Source organism: Salmo salar, chromosome 01 (assembly GCF_965601325.2).
Source record: "Salmo salar chromosome 01, fSalSal1, whole genome shotgun sequence".
Classification (NCBI taxonomy): Eukaryota; Metazoa; Chordata; class Actinopteri; order Salmoniformes; family Salmonidae; genus Salmo; species Salmo salar.
The window spans coordinates 92,120-111,320 of NC_138291.1; the positions used below are offsets into that span (position 1 = coordinate 92,120).

Here is a 19,201-nt window from a genome sequence, read left to right on the forward strand (position 1 = left end):
AAACATCAGCTATCTGAGCAGCTAACCGATCGCTGCAGCTGTATATAGGCCATCTGTAAATAGCCCACCCAATCTACCTACCTCATCCCCATATTGTTTTTATTTACTTTCTGCTCTTTTGCACACCAGTATTTCTACTTGCACATCATCATCTGCTTATCTATCACTCCAGTGTTAATTTGCTAAATTGTAATTTCTTCGCTACTATGGCCTATTTATTGCCTTACCTCCTCACGCCATTTGCACACACTGTATATAGACTTTCTTTTTTTCTATTGTGTTATTGACTGTATGCTTGTTTATTCCATTTGTAACTCTGTGTTGTTGTTTGTGTCGCACTGCTTTGCTTTATCTTGGCCAGGTCGCAGTTCTCAATGAGAACTTGTTCTCCACTAGCTTACCTGGTTAAATAAAGGTGAAATAAAATAAAATAAGAAACATTTTTTATCATTCCCAGAAAGGGGATGTAGCTCAGTGGTAGAGCGCGTGCTTCGCATGTATGAGGTCCTGGGTTCAATCCCCAACTTCTCCATTTAAAATTATTACATTGACCCAACTCCTACTTTACAGAATGTTGAAATTCTAAGCAGGAAACAGAGATGTGCAAAATAATTTGGTCTTGTAATCTGAAGAACATCCCTTCAATCCCTGTTCGTACAATTATAGAACAGAAGTGGCATGATTGCCATCTTTTATGGCGTCATTTTCAAAAACTGAAGTTCATGGGTTCGATCCCAGTCTGTACCTGGTTTAAGAATTGCTGCTATCATTTCATTGTAGTTTCAATGGAGTGGAGTATATAAAAAGTACATTGTATTGATATTGCATTTTATCTGCAAATGAAATGGGATGGAAGCTCAGAGGGGGAGTGCATGCAAAATATGGATGAGGTCCTCGGTTCAATCCCAAGATTCTCCACTGAGTTTATTTGTGTGCCAAATTCACATTTACACAACTACTACTTTCCAGAATGTTGATATATCATTAACTGCGTAGAGTGGCATGGTGGCCAAGTGGTAAGGCATCGGTCTCGTAAACCGAAGATCATGGGTTCAAATCCCATCCGGGCCTTTATGAAAGACATCTGATATCATGGACCTGTGTTTTTATTGGAGGACTTTGCAGAAAAAGCAAGTTGTGTCAATATGGCAACACATTTATTATAGTAAGGGGATGTATCTCTATGGTAGAGCCAGTACTTTACATGTATGCGGTCCAACGTTAATCCCCAACTTCTCTGTTGACTGTATTTACTTGTTAAATTAGCTTTTGCACAACTCCCACTTTCCAGAATGTTGACATTCTAAGAAGGAAATAGATATGCTAAATCATCTGTTTCTGTAAACTGAAGCACATGGGTTCAATCCTTGTTCGATGTTTATGGAAGATAGCTGATATTATGTAAATGTACTTTCATTAGAACAGTGTAAAGAAAAGGTCAACTGTATTGATATGACCACTGCGACCTGTATGGTCTAGTCGGCAGGCTCTCGCTACCTATTCGTCACCAGACCCACTGGCTCCAGGTCATCTATAAGTCTATGCTAGGTAAAGCTTCGTCTTATCTCAGCTCACTGGTCACGATAACAACACCCACCCGTAGCACGCGCTCCAGCAGGTATATCTCACTGGTCATCCTCAAAGCCAACACCTCCTTTGGCCACCTTTCCTTCCAGTTCTCTGCTGCCAATGACTGGAACGAATTGCAAAAATCGCTGAAGCTGGACACTTATATTTCCCTTACTAACTTTAAACATCAGCTATCTGAGCAGCTAACCGATCGCTGCAGCTGTATATAGGCCATCTTTAAATAGCCCACCCAATCTACCTACCTCATCCCCATATTGTTTTTATTTACTTTCTGCTCTTTTGCACACCAGTATTTCTACTTGCACATCATCATCTGCTCATCTATCACTCCAGTGTTAATTTGCTAAATTGTAATTACTTTGCTACTATGGCCTATTTATTGCCTTACCTCCTCACGCCATTTGCACACACTGTATATAGACTTTCTTTTTTTCTATTGTGTTATTGACTGTATGCTTGTTTATTCCATTTGTAACTCTGTGTTGTTGTTTGTGTCGCACTGCTTTGCTTTATCTTGGCCAGGTCGCAGTTCTCAATGAGAACTTGTTCTCCACTAGCTTACCTGGTTAAATAAAGGTGAAATAAAATAAAATAAGAAACATTTTTTATCATTCCCAGAAAGGGGATGTAGCTCAGTGGTAGAGCGCGTGCTTCGCATGTATGAGGTCCTGGTTTGAATCCCCAGCTTCTCCATTTAAAATTATTACAGTGACCCAACTCCTACTTTACAGAATGTTGAAATTCTAAGCAGGAAACAGAGATGTGCAAAATAATTTGGTCTTGTAATCTGAAGAACATCCCTTCAATCCCTGTTCGTACAATTATAGAACAGAAGTGGCATGATTGCCATCTTTTATGGCGTCATTTTCAAAAACTGAAGTTCATGGGTTCGATCCCAGTCTGTACCTGGTTTAAGAATTGCTGCTATCATTTCATTGTAGTTTCAATGGAGTGGAGTATATAAAAAGTACATTGTATTGATATTGCATTTTATCTGCAAATGAAATGGGATGGAAGCTCAGAGGGGGAGTGCATGCAAAATATGGATGAGGTCCTCGGTTCAATCCCAAGATTCTCCACTGAGTTTATTTGTGTGCCAAATTCACATTTACACAACTACTACTTTCCAGAATGTTGATATATCATTAACTGCGTAGAGTGGCATGGTGGCCAAGTGGTAAGGCATCGGTCTCGTAAACAGAAGATCATGGGTTCAAATCCCATCCGTTCCTTTATGAAAGACATCTGATATCATGGACCTGTGTTTTTATTGGAGGACTTTGCAGAAAAAGCAAGTTGTGTCAATATGGCAACACAGTTATTATAGTAAGGGGATGTATCTCTATGGTAGAGCCAGTACTTTACATGTATGCGGTCCAACGTTAATCCCCAACTTCTCTGTTGACTGTATTTACTTGTTAAATTAGCTTTTGCACAACTCCCACTTTCCAGAATGTTGACATTCTAAGAAGGAAATAGATATGCTAAATCATCTGTTTCTGTAAACTGAAGCACATGGGTTCAATCCTTGTTCGACATTTATGGAAGATAGCTGATATTATGTAAATGTACTTTCATTAGAACAGTGTAAAGAAAAGGTCAATTGTATTGATATGACCACTGCGACCTGTATGGTCTAGTCGGCAGGCCCTCGCTACCTATTCGTCACCAGACCCACTGGCTCCAGGTCATCTATAAGTCTATGCTAGGTAAAGCTTCATCTTATCTCAGCTCACTGGTCACGATAACAACACCCACCCGTAGCACGCGCTCCAGCAGGTATATCTCACTGGTCATCCTCAAAGCCAACACCTCCTTTGGCCACCTTTCCTTCCAGTTCTCTGCTGCCAATGACTGGAACGAATTGCAAAAATCGCTGAAGCTGGACACTTATATTTCGAATACTATCTTTAAACATCAGCTATCTGAGCAGCTAACCGATCGCTGCAGCTGTATATAGGCCATCTGTAAATAGCCCACCCAATCTACCTACCTCATCCCCATATTGTTTTTATTTACTTTCTGCTCTTTTGCACACCAGTATTTCTACTTGCACATCATCATCTGCTTATCTATCACTCCAGTGTTAATTTGCTAAATTGTAATTACTTCGCTACTATGGCCTATTTATTGCCTTACCTCCTCACGCCATTTGCACACACTGTATATAGACTTTCTTTTTTTCTATTGTGTTATTGACTGTATGCTTGTTTATTCCATTTGTAACTCTGTGTTGTTGTTTGTGTCGCACTGCTTTGCTTTATCTTGGCCAGGTCGCAGTTCTCAATGAGAACTTGTTCTCCACTAGCTTACCTGGTTAAATAAAGGTGAAATAAAATAAAATAAGAAACATTTTTTATCATTCCCAGAAAGGGGATGTAGCTCAGTGGTAGAGCGCGTGCTTTGCATGTATGAGGTCCTGGGTTCAATCCCCAGCTTCTCCATTTAAAATTATTACATTGACCCAACTCCTACTTTACAGAATGTTGAAATTCTAAGCAGGAAACAGAGATGTGCAAAATAATTTGGTCTTGTAATCTGAAGAACATCCCTTCAATCCCTGTTCGTACAATTATAGAACAGAAGTGGCATGATTGCCATCTTTTATGGCGTCATTTTCAAAAACTGAAGTTCATGGGTTCGATCCCAGTCTGTACCTGGTTTAAGAATTGCTGCTATCATTTCATTGTAGTTTCAATGGAGTGGAGTATATAAAAAGTACATTGTATTGATATTGCATTTTATCTGCAAATGAAATGGGATGGAAGCTCAGAGGGGGAGTGCATGCAAAATATGGATGAGGTCCTCGGTTCAATCCCAAGATTCTCCACTGAGTTTATTTGTGTGCCAAATTCACATTTACACAACTACTACTTTCCAGAATGTTGATAAATCATTAACAGCGTAGAGTGGCATGGTGGCCAAGTGGTAAGGCATTGGTCTCGTAAACCGAAGATCATGGGTTCAAATCCCATCCGTGCCTTTATGAAAGACATCTGATATCATGGACCTGTGTTTTTATTGGAGGACTTTGCAGAAAAAGCAAGTTGTGTCAATATGGCAACACAGTTATTATAGTAAGGGGATGTATCTCTATGGTAGAGCCAGTACTTTACATGTATGCGGTCCAACGTTAATCCCCAACTTCTCTGTTGACTGTATTTACTTGTTAAATTAGCTTTTGCACAACTCCCACTTTCCAGAATGTTGACATTCTAAGAAGGAAATAGATATGCTAAATCATCTGTTTCTGTAAACTGAAGCACATGGGTTCAATCCTTGTTCGACGTTTATGGAAGATAGCTGATATTATGTAAATGTACTTTCATTAGAACAGTGTAAAGAAAAGGTCAATTGTATTGATATGACCACTGCAACCTGTATGGTCTAGTCGGCAGGCCCTCGCTACCTATTCGTCACCAGACCCACTGGCTCCAGGTCATCTATAAGTCTATGCTAGGTAAAGCTTCGTCTTATCTCAGCTCACTGGTCACGATAACAACACCCACCCGTAGCACGCGCTCCAGCAGGTATATCTCACTGGTCATCCTCAAAGCCAACACCTCCTTTGGCCACCTTTCCTTCCAGTTCTCTGCTGCCAATGACTGGAACGAATTGCAAAAATCGCTGAAGCTGGACACTTATATTTCCCGTACTAACTTTAAACATCAGCTATCTGAGCAGCTAACCGATCGCTGCAGCTGTATATAGGCCATCTGTAAATAGCCCACCCAATCTACCTACCTCATCCCCATATTGTTTTTATTTACTTTCTGCTCTTTTGCACACCAGTATTTCTACTTGCACATCATCATCTGCTCATCTATCACTCCAGTGTTAATTGCTAAATTGTAATTACTTCGCTACTATGGCCTATTTATTGCCTTACCTCCTCACGCCATTTGCACACACTGTATATAGACTTTCTTTTTTTCTATTGTGTTATTGACTGTATGCTTGTTTATTCCATTTGTAACTCTGTATTGTTGTTTGTGTCGCACTGCTTTGCTTTATCTTGGCCAGGTCGCAGTTCTCAATGAGAACTTGTTCTCCACTAGCTTACCTGGTTAAATAAAGGTGAAATAAAATAAAATAAGAAACATTTTTTATCTTTCCCAGAAAGGGGATGTAGCTCAGTGGTAGAGTGCGTGCTTCGCATGTATGAGGTCCTGGGTTCAATCCCAGCTTCTCCATTTAAAATTATTGCATTGACCCAACTCCTACTTTACAGAATGTTGAAATTCTAAGCAGGAAACAGAGATGTGCTAAATAATTTGGTCTTGTAATCTGAAGAACATCCCTTCAATCCCTGTTCGTACAATTATAGAACAGAAGTGGCATGATTGCAATCTTTTATGGCGTCATTTTCAAAAACTGAAGTTCATGGGTTCGATCCCAGTCTGTACCTGGTTTAAGAATTGCTGCTATCATTTCATTGTAGTTTCAATGGAGTGGAGTATATAAAAAGTACATTGTATTGATATTGCATTTTATCTGCAAATGAAATGGGATGGAAGCTCAGAGGGGGAGTGCATGCAAAATATGGATGAGGTCCTCGGTTCAATCCCAAGATTCTCCACTGAGTTTATTTGTGTGCCAAATTCACATTTACACAACTACTACTTTCCAGAATGTTGATATATCATTAACAGCATAGAGTGGCATGTTGGCCAAGTGGTAAGGCGTCGGTCTCGTAAACCGAAGATCATGGGTTCAAATCCCATCCCTGCATTTATGAAAGACATCTGATATCATGGACCTGTGTTTTTATTGGAGGACTTTGCAGAAAAAGCAAGTTGTGTCAATATGGCAACACAGTTATTATAGTAACGGGATGTATCTCTATGGTAGAGCCAGTACTTTACATGTATGCGGTCCAACGTTAATCCCCAACTTCTCTGTTGACTGTATTTACTTGTTAAATTAGCTTTTGCACAACTCCCACTTTCCAGAATGTTGACATTCTAAGAAGGAAATAGATATGCTAAATCATCTGTTTCTGTAAACTGAAGCACATGGGTTCAATCCTTGTTCGACGTTTATGGAAGATAGCTGATATCATGTAAATGTACTTTCATTAGAACAGTGTAAAGAAAAGGTCAACTGTATTGATATGACCACTGCGACCTGTATGGTCTAGTCGGCAGGCTCTCGCTACCTATTCGTCACCAGACCCACTGGCTCCAGGTCATCTATAAGTCTATGCTAGGTAAAGCTTCGTCTTATCTCAGCTCACTGGTCACGATAACAACACCCACCCGTAGCACGCGCTCCAGCAGGTATATCTCACTGGTCATCCTCAAAGCCAACACCTCCTTTGGCCACCTTTCCTTCCAGTTCTCTGCTGCCAATGACTGGAACGAATTGCAAAAATCGCTGAAGCTGGACACTTATATTTCCCTTACTAACTTTAAACATCAGCTATCTGAGCAGCTAACCGATCGCTGCAGCTGTATATAGGCCATCTTTAAATAGCCCACCCAATCTACCTACCTCATCCCCATATTGTTTTTATTTACTTTCTGCTCTTTTGCACACCAGTATTTCTACTTGCACATCATCATCTGCTCATCTATCACTCCAGTGTTAATTTGCTAAATTGTAATTACTTTGCTACTATGGCCTATTTATTGCCTTACCTCCTCACGCCATTTGCACACACTGTATATAGACTTTCTTTTTTTCTATTGTGTTATTGACTGTATGCTTGTTTATTCCATTTGTAACTCTGTGTTGTTGTTTGTGTCGCACTGCTTTGCTTTATCTTGGCCAGGTCGCAGTTCTCAATGAGAACTTGTTCTCCACTAGCTTACCTGGTTAAATAAAGGTGAAATAAAATAAAATAAGAAACATTTTTTATCATTCCCAGAAAGGGGATGTAGCTCAGTGGTAGAGCGCGTGCTTCGCATGTATGAGGTCCTGGTTTGAATCCCCAGCTTCTCCATTTAAAATTATTACAGTGACCCAACTCCTACTTTACAGAATGTTGAAATTCTAAGCAGGAAACAGAGATGTGCAAAATAATTTGGTCTTGTAATCTGAAGAACATCCCTTCAATCCCTGTTCGTACAATTATAGAACAGAAGTGGCATGATTGCCATCTTTTATGGCGTCATTTTCAAAAACTGAAGTTCATGGGTTCGATCCCAGTCTGTACCTGGTTTAAGAATTGCTGCTATCATTTCATTGTAGTTTCAATGGAGTGGAGTATATAAAAAGTACATTGTATTGATATTGCATTTTATCTGCAAATGAAATGGGATGGAAGCTCAGAGGGGGAGTGCATGCAAAATATGGATGAGGTCCTCGGTTCAATCCCAAGATTCTCCACTGAGTTTATTTGTGTGCCAAATTCACATTTACACAACTACTACTTTCCAGAATGTTGATATATCATTAACAGCATAGAGTGGCATGTTGGCCAAGTGGTAAGGCGTCGGTCTCGTAAACCGAAGATCATGGGTTCAAATCCCATCCCTGCATTTATGAAAGACATCTGATATCATGGACCTGTGTTTTTATTGGAGGACTTTGCAGAAAAAGCAAGTTGTGTCAATATGGCAACACAGTTATTATAGTAACGGGATGTATCTCTATGGTAGAGCCAGTACTTTACATGTATGCGGTCCAACGTTAATCCCCAACTTCTCTGTTGACTGTATTTACTTGTTAAATTAGCTTTTGCACAACTCCCACTTTCCAGAATGTTGACATTCTAAGAAGGAAATAGATATGCTAAATCATCTGTTTCTGTAAACTGAAGCACATGGGTTCAATCCTTGTTCGACGTTTATGGAAGATAGCTGATATCATGTAAATGTACTTTCATTAGAACAGTGTAAAGAAAAGGTCAACTGTATTGATATGACCACTGCGACCTGTATGGTCTAGTCGGCAGGCTCTCGCTACCTATTCGTCACCAGACCCACTGGCTCCAGGTCATCTATAAGTCTATGCTAGGTAAAGCTTCGTCTTATCTCAGCTCACTGGTCACGATAACAACACCCACCCGTAGCACGCGCTCCAGCAGGTATATCTCACTGGTCATCCTCAAAGCCAACACCTCCTTTGGCCACCTTTCCTTCCAGTTCTCTGCTGCCAATGACTGGAACGAATTGCAAAAATCGCTGAAGCTGGACACTTATATTTCCCTTACTAACTTTAAACATCAGCTATCTGAGCAGCTAACCGATCGCTGCAGCTGTATATAGGCCATCTTTAAATAGCCCACCCAATCTACCTACCTCATCCCCATATTGTTTTTATTTACTTTCTGCTCTTTTGCACACCAGTATTTCTACTTGCACATCATCATCTGCTCATCTATCACTCCAGTGTTAATTTGCTAAATTGTAATTACTTTGCTACTATGGCCTATTTATTGCCTTACCTCCTCACGCCATTTGCACACACTGTATATAGACTTTCTTTTTTTCTATTGTGTTATTGACTGTATGCTTGTTTATTCCATTTGTAACTCTGTGTTGTTGTTTGTGTCGCACTGCTTTGCTTTATCTTGGCCAGGTCGCAGTTCTCAATGAGAACTTGTTCTCCACTAGCTTACCTGGTTAAATAAAGGTGAAATAAAATAAAATAAGAAACATTTTTTATCATTCCCAGAAAGGGGATGTAGCTCAGTGGTAGAGCGCGTGCTTCGCATGTATGAGGTCCTGGTTTGAATCCCCAGCTTCTCCATTTAAAATTATTACAGTGACCCAACTCCTACTTTACAGAATGTTGAAATTCTAAGCAGGAAACAGAGATGTGCAAAATAATTTGGTCTTGTAATCTGAAGAACATCCCTTCAATCCCTGTTCGTACAATTATAGAACAGAAGTGGCATGATTGCCATCTTTTATGGCGTCATTTTCAAAAACTGAAGTTCATGGGTTCGATCCCAGTCTGTACCTGGTTTAAGAATTGCTGCTATCATTTCATTGTAGTTTCAATGGAGTGGAGTATATAAAAAGTACATTGTATTGATATTGCATTTTATCTGCAAATGAAATGGGATGGAAGCTCAGAGGGGGAGTGCATGCAAAATATGGATGAGGTCCTCGGTTCAATCCCAAGATTCTCCACTGAGTTTATTTGTGTGCCAAATTCACATTTACACAACTACTACTTTCCAGAATGTTGATATATCATTAACTGCGTAGAGTGGCATGGTGGCCAAGTGGTAAGGCATCGGTCTCGTAAACAGAAGATCATGGGTTCAAATCCCATCCGTTCCTTTATGAAAGACATCTGATATCATGGACCTGTGTTTTTATTGGAGGACTTTGCAGAAAAAGCAAGTTGTGTCAATATGGCAACACAGTTATTATAGTAAGGGGATGTATCTCTATGGTAGAGCCAGTACTTTACATGTATGCGGTCCAACGTTAATCCCCAACTTCTCTGTTGACTGTATTTACTTGTTAAATTAGCTTTTGCACAACTCCCACTTTCCAGAATGTTGACATTCTAAGAAGGAAATAGATATGCTAAATCATCTGTTTCTGTAAACTGAAGCACATGGGTTCAATCCTTGTTCGACATTTATGGAAGATAGCTGATATTATGTAAATGTACTTTCATTAGAACAGTGTAAAGAAAAGGTCAATTGTATTGATATGACCACTGCGACCTGTATGGTCTAGTCGGCAGGCCCTCGCTACCTATTCGTCACCAGACCCACTGGCTCCAGGTCATCTATAAGTCTATGCTAGGTAAAGCTTCATCTTATCTCAGCTCACTGGTCACGATAACAACACCCACCCGTAGCACGCGCTCCAGCAGGTATATCTCACTGGTCATCCTCAAAGCCAACACCTCCTTTGGCCACCTTTCCTTCCAGTTCTCTGCTGCCAATGACTGGAACGAATTGCAAAAATCGCTGAAGCTGGACACTTATATTTCGAATACTATCTTTAAACATCAGCTATCTGAGCAGCTAACCGATCGCTGCAGCTGTATATAGGCCATCTGTAAATAGCCCACCCAATCTACCTACCTCATCCCCATATTGTTTTTATTTACTTTCTGCTCTTTTGCACACCAGTATTTCTACTTGCACATCATCATCTGCTTATCTATCACTCCAGTGTTAATTTGCTAAATTGTAATTACTTCGCTACTATGGCCTATTTATTGCCTTACCTCCTCACGCCATTTGCACACACTGTATATAGACTTTCTTTTTTTCTATTGTGTTATTGACTGTATGCTTGTTTATTCCATTTGTAACTCTGTGTTGTTGTTTGTGTCGCACTGCTTTGCTTTATCTTGGCCAGGTCGCAGTTCTCAATGAGAACTTGTTCTCCACTAGCTTACCTGGTTAAATAAAGGTGAAATAAAATAAAATAAGAAACATTTTTTATCATTCCCAGAAAGGGGATGTAGCTCAGTGGTAGAGCGCGTGCTTCGCATGTATGAGGTCCTGGGTTCAATCCCCAGCTTCTCCATTTAAAATTATTACATTAACCCAACTCCTACTTTACAGAATGTTGAAATTCTAAGCAGGAAACAGAGATGTGCAAAATAATTTGGTCTTGTAATCTGAAGAACATCCCTTCAATCCCTGTTCGTACAATTATAGAACAGAAGTGGCATGATTGCCATCTTTTATGGCGTCATTTTCAAAAACTGAAGTTCATGGGTTCGATCCCAGTCTGTACCTGGTTTAAGAATTGCTGCTATCATTTCATTGTAGTTTCAATGGAGTGGAGTATATAAAAAGTACATTGTATTGATATTGCATTTTATCTGCAAATGAAATGGGATGGAAGCTCAGAGGGGGAGTGCATGCAAAATATGGATGAGGTCCTCGGTTCAATCCCAAGATTCTCCACTGAGTTTATTTGTGTGCCAAATTCACATTTACACAACTACTACTTTCCAGAATGTTGATATATCATTAACTGCGTAGAGTGGCATGGTGGCCAAGTGGTAAGGCATCGGTCTCGTAAACAGAAGATCATGGGTTCAAATCCCATCCGTTCCTTTATGAAAGACATCTGATATCATGGACCTGTGTTTTTATTGGAGGACTTTGCAGAAAAAGCAAGTTGTGTCAATATGGCAACACAGTTATTATAGTAAGGGGATGTATCTCTATGGTAGAGCCAGTACTTTACATGTATGCGGTCCAACGTTAATCCCCAACTTCTCTGTTGACTGTATTTACTTGTTAAATTAGCTTTTGCACAACTCCCACTTTCCAGAATGTTGACATTCTAAGAAGGAAATAGATATGCTAAATCATCTGTTTCTGTAAACTGAAGCACATGGGTTCAATCCTTGTTCGACATTTATGGAAGATAGCTGATATTATGTAAATGTACTTTCATTAGAACAGTGTAAAGAAAAGGTCAATTGTATTGATATGACCACTGCGACCTGTATGGTCTAGTCGGCAGGCCCTCGCTACCTATTCGTCACCAGACCCACTGGCTCCAGGTCATCTATAAGTCTATGCTAGGTAAAGCTTCATCTTATCTCAGCTCACTGGTCACGATAACAACACCCACCCGTAGCACGCGCTCCAGCAGGTATATCTCACTGGTCATCCTCAAAGCCAACACCTCCTTTGGCCACCTTTCCTTCCAGTTCTCTGCTGCCAATGACTGGAACGAATTGCAAAAATCGCTGAAGCTGGACACTTATATTTCGAATACTATCTTTAAACATCAGCTATCTGAGCAGCTAACCGATCGCTGCAGCTGTATATAGGCCATCTGTAAATAGCCCACCCAATCTACCTACCTCATCCCCATATTGTTTTTATTTACTTTCTGCTCTTTTGCACACCAGTATTTCTACTTGCACATCATCATCTGCTTATCTATCACTCCAGTGTTAATTTGCTAAATTGTAATTACTTCGCTACTATGGCCTATTTATTGCCTTACCTCCTCACGCCATTTGCACACACTGTATATAGACTGTCTTTTTTTCTATTGTGTTATTGACTGTATGCTTGTTTATTCCATTTGTAACTCTGTGTTGTTGTTTGTGTCGCACTGCTTTGCTTTATCTTGGCCAGGTCGCAGTTCTCAATGAGAACTTGTTCTCCACTAGCTTACCTGGTTAAATAAAGGTGAAATAAAATAAAATAAGAAACATTTTTTATCTTTCCCAGAAAGGGGATGTAGCTCAGTGGTAGAGCGCGTGCTTCGCATGTATGAGGTCCTGGGTTCAATCCCCAGCTTCTCCATTTAAAATGATTGCATTGACCCAACTACTACTTTACAGAATGTTGAAATTCTAAGCAGGAAACAGAGATGTGCTAAATAATTTGGTTTTGTAATCTGAAGAACATCCCTTCAATCCCTGTTCGTACAATTATAGAACAGAAGTGGCATGATTGCCATCATTTATGGCGTCATTTTCAAAAACTGAAGTTCATGGGTTCGATCCCAGTCTGTACCTGGTTTAAGAATTGCTGCTATCATTTCATTGTAGTTTCAATGGAGTGGAGTATATAAAAAGTACATTGTATTGATATTGCATTTTATCTGCAAATGAAATGGGTTCGAAGCTCAGAGGGGGAGTGCATGCAAAATATGGATGAGGTCCTCGGTTCAATCCCAAGATTCTCCACTGAGTTTATTTGTGTGCCAAATTCACATTTACACAACTTCTACTTTCCAGAATGTTGATATATCATTAACAGCGTAGAGTGGCATGGTGGCCAAGTGGTAAGGCGTCGGTCTCGTAAACCGAAGATCATGGGTTCAAATCCCATCCGTGCCTTTATGAAAGACATCTGATATCATGGACCTGTGTTTTTTTGGAGGACTTTGCAGAAAAAGCAAGTTGTGTCAATATGGCAACACAGTTATTATAGTAAGGGGATGTATCTCTATGGTAGAGCCAGTACTTTACATGTATGCGGTCCAACGTTAATCCCCAACTTCTCTGTTGACTGTATTTACTTGTTAAATTAGCTTTTGCACAACTCCCACTTTCCAGAATGTTGACATTCTAAGAAGGAAATAGATATGCTAAATCATCTGTTTCTGTAAACTGAAGCACATGGGTTCAATCCTTGTTCGACGTTTATGGAAGATAGCTGATATTATGTAAATGTACTTTCATTAGAACAGTGTAAAGAAAAGGTCAATTGTATTGATATGACCACTGCGACCTGTATGGTCTAGTCGGCAGGCCCTCGCTACCTATTCGTCACCAGACCCACTGGCTCCAGGTCATCTATAAGTCTATGCTAGGTAAAGCTTCGTCTTATCTCAGCTCACTGGTCACGATAACAACACCCACCCGTAGCACGCGCTCCAGCAGGTATATCTCACTGGTCATCCTCAAAGCCAACACCTCCTTTGGCCACCTTTCCTTCCAGTTCTCTGCTGCCAATGACTGGAACGAATTGCAAAAATCGCTGAAGCTGGACACTTATATTCCCTTACTAACTTTAAACATCAGCTATCTGAGCAGCTAACCGATCGCTGCAGCTGTATATAGGCCATCTGTAAATAGCCCACCCAATCTACCTACCTCATCCCCATATTGTTTTTATTTACTTTCTGCTCTTTTGCACACCAGTATTTCTACTTGCACATCATCATCTGCTCATCTATCACTCCAGTGTTAATTTGCTAAATTGTAATTACTTCGCTACTATGGCCTAATTATTGCCTTACCTCCTCACGCCATTTGCACACACTGTATATAGACTTTCTTTTTTTCTATTGTGTTATTGACTGTATGCTTGTTTATTCCATTTGTAACTCTGTGTTGTTGTTTGTGTCGCACTGCTTTGCTTTATCTTGGCCAGGTCGCAGTTCTCAATGAGAACTTGTTCTCCACTATCTTACCTGGTTAAATAAAGGTGAAATAAAATAAAATAAGAAACATTTTTTATCTTTCCCAGAAAGGGGATGTAGCTCAGTGGTAGAGCGCGTGCTTCGCATGTATGAGGTCCTGGGTTCAATCCCCAGCTTCTCCATTTAAAATTATTGCATTGACCCAACTACTACTTTACAGAATGTTGAAATTCTAAGCAGGAAACAGAGATGTGCTAAATAATTTGGTCTTGTAATCTGAAGAACATCCCTTCAATCCCTGTTCGTACAATTATAGAACAGAAGTGGCATGATTGCCATCTTTTATGGCGTCATTTTCAAAAACTGAAGTTCATGGGTTCGATCCCAGTCTGTACCTGGTTTAAGAATTGCTGCTATCATTTCATTGTAGTTTCAATGGAGTGGAGTATATAAAAAGTACATTGTATTGATATTGCATTTTATCTGCAAATGAAATGGGATGGAAGCTCAGAGGGGGAGTGCATGCAAAATATGGATGAGGTCCTCGGTTCAATCCCAAGATTCTCCACTGAGTTTATTTGCGTGCCAAATTCACATTTACACAACTACTACTTTCCAGAATGTTGATATATCATTAACAGCGTAGAGTGGCATGGTGGCCAAGTGGTAAGGCGTCGGTCTCGTAAACCGAAGATCATGGGTTCAAATCCCATCCGTGCCTTTATGAAAGACATCTGATATCATGGACCTGTGTTTTTTTGGAGGACTTTGCAGAAAAAGCAAGTTGTGTCAATATGGCAACACAGTTATTATAGTAAGGGGATGTATCTCTATGGTAGAGCCAGTACTTTACATGTATGCGGTCCAACGTTAATCCCCAACTTCTCTGTTGACTGTATTTACTTGTTAAATTAGCTTTTGCACAACTCCCACTTTCCAGAATGTTGACATTCTAAGAAGGAAATAGATATGCTAAATCATCTGTTTCTGTAAACTGAAGCACATGGGTTCAATCCTTGTTCGACGTTTATGGAAGATAGCTGATATTATGTAAATGTACTTTCATTAGAACAGTGTAAAGAAAAGGTCAATTGTATTGATATGACCACTGCGACCTGTATGGTCTAGTCGGCAGGCCCTCGCTACCTATTCGTCACCAGACCCACTGGCTCCAGGTCATCTATAAGTCTATGCTAGGTAAAGCTTCGTCTTATCTCAGCTCACTGGTCACGATAACAACACCCACCCGTAGCACGCGCTCCAGCAGGTATATCTCACTGGTCATCCTCAAAGCCAACACCTCCTTTGGCCACCTTTCCTTCCAGTTCTCTGCTGCCAATGACTGGAACGAATTGCAAAAATCGCTGAAGCTGGACACTTATATTCCCTTACTAACTTTAAACATCAGCTATCTGAGCAGCTAACCGATCGCTGCAGCTGTATATAGGCCATCTGTAAATAGCCCACCCAATCTACCTACCTCATCCCCATATTGTTTTTATTTACTTTCTGCTCTTTTGCACACCAGTATTTCTACTTGCACATCATCATCTGCTCATCTATCACTCCAGTGTTAATTTGCTAAATTGTAATTACTTCGCTACTATGGCCTAATTATTGCCTTACCTCCTCACGCCATTTGCACACACTGTATATAGACTTTCTTTTTTTCTATTGTGTTATTGACTGTATGCTTGTTTATTCCATTTGTAACTCTGTGTTGTTGTTTGTGTCGCACTGCTTTGCTTTATCTTGGCCAGGTCGCAGTTCTCAATGAGAACTTGTTCTCCACTAGCTTACCTGGTTAAATAAAGGTGAAATAAAATAAAATAAGAAACATTTTTTATCTTTCCCAGAAAGGGGATGTAGCTCAGTGGTAGAGCGCGTGCTTCGCATGTATGAGGTCCTGGGTTCAATCCCCAGCTTCTCCATTTAAAATTATTGCATTGACCCAACTACTACTTTACAGAATGTTGAAATTCTAAGCAGGAAACAGAGATGTGCTAAATAATTTGGTCTTGTAATCTGAAGAACATCCCTTCAATCCCTGTTCGTACAATTATAGAACAGAAGTGGCATGATTGCCATCTTTTATGGCGTCATTTTCAAAAACTGAAGTTCATGGGTTCGATCCCAGTCTGTACCTGGTTTAAGAATTGCTGCTATCATTTCATTGTAGTTTCAATGGAGTGGAGTATATAAAAAGTACATTGTATTGATATTGCATTTTATCTGCAAATGAAATGGGATGGAAGCTCAGAGGGGGAGTGCATGCAAAATATGGATGAGGTCCTCGGTTCAATCCCAAGATTCTCCACTGAGTTTATTTGCGTGCCAAATTCACATTTACACAACTACTACTTTCCAGAATGTTGATATATCATTAACAGCGTAGAGTGGCATGGTGGCCAAGTGGTAAGGCGTCGGTCTCGTAAACCGAAGATCATGGGTTCAAATCCCATCCGTGCCTTTATGAAAGACATCTGATATCATGGACCTGTGTTTTTTTGGAGGACTTTGCAGAAAAAGCAAGTTGTGTCAATATGGCAACACAGTTATTATAGTAAGGGGATGTATCTCTATGGTAGAGCCAGTACTTTACATGTATGCGGTCCAACGTTAATCCCCAACTTCTCTGTTGACTGTATTTACTTGTTAAATTAGCTTTTGCACAACTCCCACTTTCCAGAATGTTGACATTCTAAGAAGGAAATAGATATGCTAAATCATCTGTTTCTGTAAACTGAAGCACATGGGTTCAATCCTTGTTCGACGTTTATGGAAGATAGCTGATATCATGTAAATGTACTTTCATTAGAACAGTGTAAAGAAAAGGTCAACTGTATTGATATGACCACTGCGACCTGTATGGTCTAGTCGGCAGGCCCTCGCTACCTATTCGTCACCAGACCCACTGGCTCCAGGTCATCTATAAGTCTATGCTAGGTAAAGCTTCGTCTTATCTCAGCTCACTGGTCACGATAACAACACCCACCCGTAGCACGCGCTCCAGCAGGTATATCTCACTGGTCATCCTCAAAGCCAACACCTCCTTTGGCCACCTTTCCTTCCAGTTCTCTGCTGCCAATGACTGGAACGAATTGCAAAAATCGCTGAAGCTGGACACTTATATTCCCTTACTAACTTTAAACATCAGCTATCTGAGCAGCTAACCGATCGCTGCAGCTGTATATAGGCCATCTGTAAATAGCCCACCCAATCTACCTACCTCATCCCCATATTGTTTTTATTTACTTTCTGCTCTTTTGCACACCAGTATTTCTACTTGCACATCATCATCTGCTCATCTATCACTCCAGTGTTAATTTGCTAAATTGTAATTACTTCGCTACTATGGCCTAATTATTGCCTTACCTCCTCACGCCATTTGCACACACTGTATATAGACTTTCTTTTTTTCTATTGTGTTATTGACTGTATGCTTGTTTATTCCATTTGTAACTCTGTGTTGTTGTTTGTGTCGCACTGCTTTGCTTTATCTTGGCCAGGTCGCAGTTCTCAATGAGAACTTGTTCTCCACTAGCTTACCTGGTTAAATAAAGGTGAAATAAAATAAAATAAGAAACATTTTTTATCTTTCCCAGAAAGGGGATGTAGCTCAGTGGTAGAGCGCGTGCTTCGCATGTATGAGGTCCTGGGTTCAATCCCCAGCTTCTCCATTTAAAATTATTGCATTGACCCAACTACTACTTTACAGAATGTTGAAATTCTAAGCAGGAAACAGAGATGTGCTAAATAATTTGGTCTTGTAATCTGAAGAACATCCCTTCAATCCCTGTTCGTACAATTATAGAACAGAAGTGGCATGATTGCCATCTTTTATGGCGTCATTTTCAAAAACTGAAGTTCATGGGTTCGATCCCAGTCTGTACCTGGTTTAAGAATTGCTGCTATCATTTCATTGTAGTTTCAATGGAGTGGAGTATATAAAAAGTACATTGTATTGATATTGCATTTTATCTGCAAATGAAATGGGATGGAAGCTCAGAGGGGGAGTGCATGCAAAATATGGATGAGGTCCTCGGTTCAATCCCAAGATTCTCCACTGAGTTTATTTGCGTGCCAAATTCACATTTACACAACTACTACTTTCCAGAATGTTGATATATCATTAACAGCGTAGAGTGGCATGGTGGCCAAGTGGTAAGGCGTCGGTCTCGTAAACCGAAGATCATGGGTTCAAATCCCATCCGTGCCTTTATGAAAGACATCTGATATCATGGACCTGTGTTTTTTTGGAGGACTTTGCAGAAAAAGCAAGTTGTGTCAATATGGCAACACAGTTATTATAGTAAGGGGATGTATCTCTATGGTAGAGCCAGTACTTTACATGTATGCGGTCCAACGTTAATCCCCAACTTCTCTGTTGACTGTATTTACTTGTTAAATTAGCTTTTGCACAACTCCCACTTTCCAGAATGTTGACATTCTAAGAAGGAAATAGATATGCTAAATCATCTGTTTCTGTAAACTGAAGCACATGGGTTCAATCCTTGTTCGACGTTTATGGAAGATAGCTGATATTATGTAAATGTACTTTCATTAGAACAGTGTAAAGAAAAGGTCAATTGTATTGATATGACCACTGCGACCTGTATGGTCTAGTCGGCAGGCCCTCGCTACCTATTCGTCACCAGACCCACTGGCTCCAGGTCATCTATAAGTCTATGCTAGGTAAAGCTTCGTCTTATCTCAGCTCACTGGTCACGATAACAACACCCACCCGTAGCACGCGCTCCAGCAGGTATATCTCACTGGTCATCCTCAAAGCCAACACCTCCTTTGGCCACCTTTCCTTCCAGTTCTCTGCTGCCAATGACTGGAAC

General features: G+C 40.2%; 17 non-coding genes across 17 annotated transcripts; all 17 read left to right on the forward strand.

The window, feature by feature from the left end:
- Positions 1–460: 460 nt before the first annotated feature.
- Positions 461–532, forward strand: trnaa-cgc (transfer RNA alanine (anticodon CGC)). The gene has a single exon. It is a non-coding gene; the product is annotated as a tRNA-Ala (tRNA).
- Positions 533–999: 467 nt separating this feature from the next.
- Positions 1,000–1,071, forward strand: trnat-cgu (transfer RNA threonine (anticodon CGU)). Its single transcript has one exon. It is a non-coding gene; the product is annotated as a tRNA-Thr (tRNA).
- A 1,679-nt stretch (positions 1,072–2,750) lies between these two features.
- Positions 2,751–2,822, forward strand: trnat-cgu (transfer RNA threonine (anticodon CGU)). Its single transcript has one exon. It is a non-coding gene; the product is annotated as a tRNA-Thr (tRNA).
- Positions 2,823–3,962: 1,140 nt separating this feature from the next.
- Positions 3,963–4,034, forward strand: trnaa-ugc (transfer RNA alanine (anticodon UGC)). The gene has a single exon. It is a non-coding gene; the product is annotated as a tRNA-Ala (tRNA).
- Positions 4,035–4,501: 467 nt separating this feature from the next.
- On the forward strand, positions 4,502–4,573 carry trnat-cgu (transfer RNA threonine (anticodon CGU)). Its single transcript has one exon. It is a non-coding gene; the product is annotated as a tRNA-Thr (tRNA).
- A 1,139-nt stretch (positions 4,574–5,712) lies between these two features.
- On the forward strand, positions 5,713–5,783 carry trnaa-cgc (transfer RNA alanine (anticodon CGC)). The gene has a single exon. It is a non-coding gene; the product is annotated as a tRNA-Ala (tRNA).
- A 3,969-nt stretch (positions 5,784–9,752) lies between these two features.
- trnat-cgu (transfer RNA threonine (anticodon CGU)) lies at positions 9,753–9,824 on the forward strand. The gene has a single exon. It is a non-coding gene; the product is annotated as a tRNA-Thr (tRNA).
- A 1,140-nt stretch (positions 9,825–10,964) lies between these two features.
- On the forward strand, positions 10,965–11,036 carry trnaa-cgc (transfer RNA alanine (anticodon CGC)). The gene has a single exon. It is a non-coding gene; the product is annotated as a tRNA-Ala (tRNA).
- Positions 11,037–11,503: 467 nt separating this feature from the next.
- On the forward strand, positions 11,504–11,575 carry trnat-cgu (transfer RNA threonine (anticodon CGU)). The gene has a single exon. It is a non-coding gene; the product is annotated as a tRNA-Thr (tRNA).
- A 1,140-nt stretch (positions 11,576–12,715) lies between these two features.
- On the forward strand, positions 12,716–12,787 carry trnaa-cgc (transfer RNA alanine (anticodon CGC)). Its single transcript has one exon. It is a non-coding gene; the product is annotated as a tRNA-Ala (tRNA).
- Positions 12,788–13,254: 467 nt separating this feature from the next.
- Positions 13,255–13,326, forward strand: trnat-cgu (transfer RNA threonine (anticodon CGU)). The gene has a single exon. It is a non-coding gene; the product is annotated as a tRNA-Thr (tRNA).
- Positions 13,327–14,464: 1,138 nt separating this feature from the next.
- Positions 14,465–14,536, forward strand: trnaa-cgc (transfer RNA alanine (anticodon CGC)). Its single transcript has one exon. It is a non-coding gene; the product is annotated as a tRNA-Ala (tRNA).
- A 467-nt stretch (positions 14,537–15,003) lies between these two features.
- On the forward strand, positions 15,004–15,075 carry trnat-cgu (transfer RNA threonine (anticodon CGU)). Its single transcript has one exon. It is a non-coding gene; the product is annotated as a tRNA-Thr (tRNA).
- Positions 15,076–16,213: 1,138 nt separating this feature from the next.
- Positions 16,214–16,285, forward strand: trnaa-cgc (transfer RNA alanine (anticodon CGC)). The gene has a single exon. It is a non-coding gene; the product is annotated as a tRNA-Ala (tRNA).
- A 467-nt stretch (positions 16,286–16,752) lies between these two features.
- trnat-cgu (transfer RNA threonine (anticodon CGU)) lies at positions 16,753–16,824 on the forward strand. Its single transcript has one exon. It is a non-coding gene; the product is annotated as a tRNA-Thr (tRNA).
- Positions 16,825–17,962: 1,138 nt separating this feature from the next.
- trnaa-cgc (transfer RNA alanine (anticodon CGC)) lies at positions 17,963–18,034 on the forward strand. The gene has a single exon. It is a non-coding gene; the product is annotated as a tRNA-Ala (tRNA).
- Positions 18,035–18,501: 467 nt separating this feature from the next.
- Positions 18,502–18,573, forward strand: trnat-cgu (transfer RNA threonine (anticodon CGU)). Its single transcript has one exon. It is a non-coding gene; the product is annotated as a tRNA-Thr (tRNA).
- The last annotated feature ends 628 nt before the right edge of the window (positions 18,574–19,201 follow it).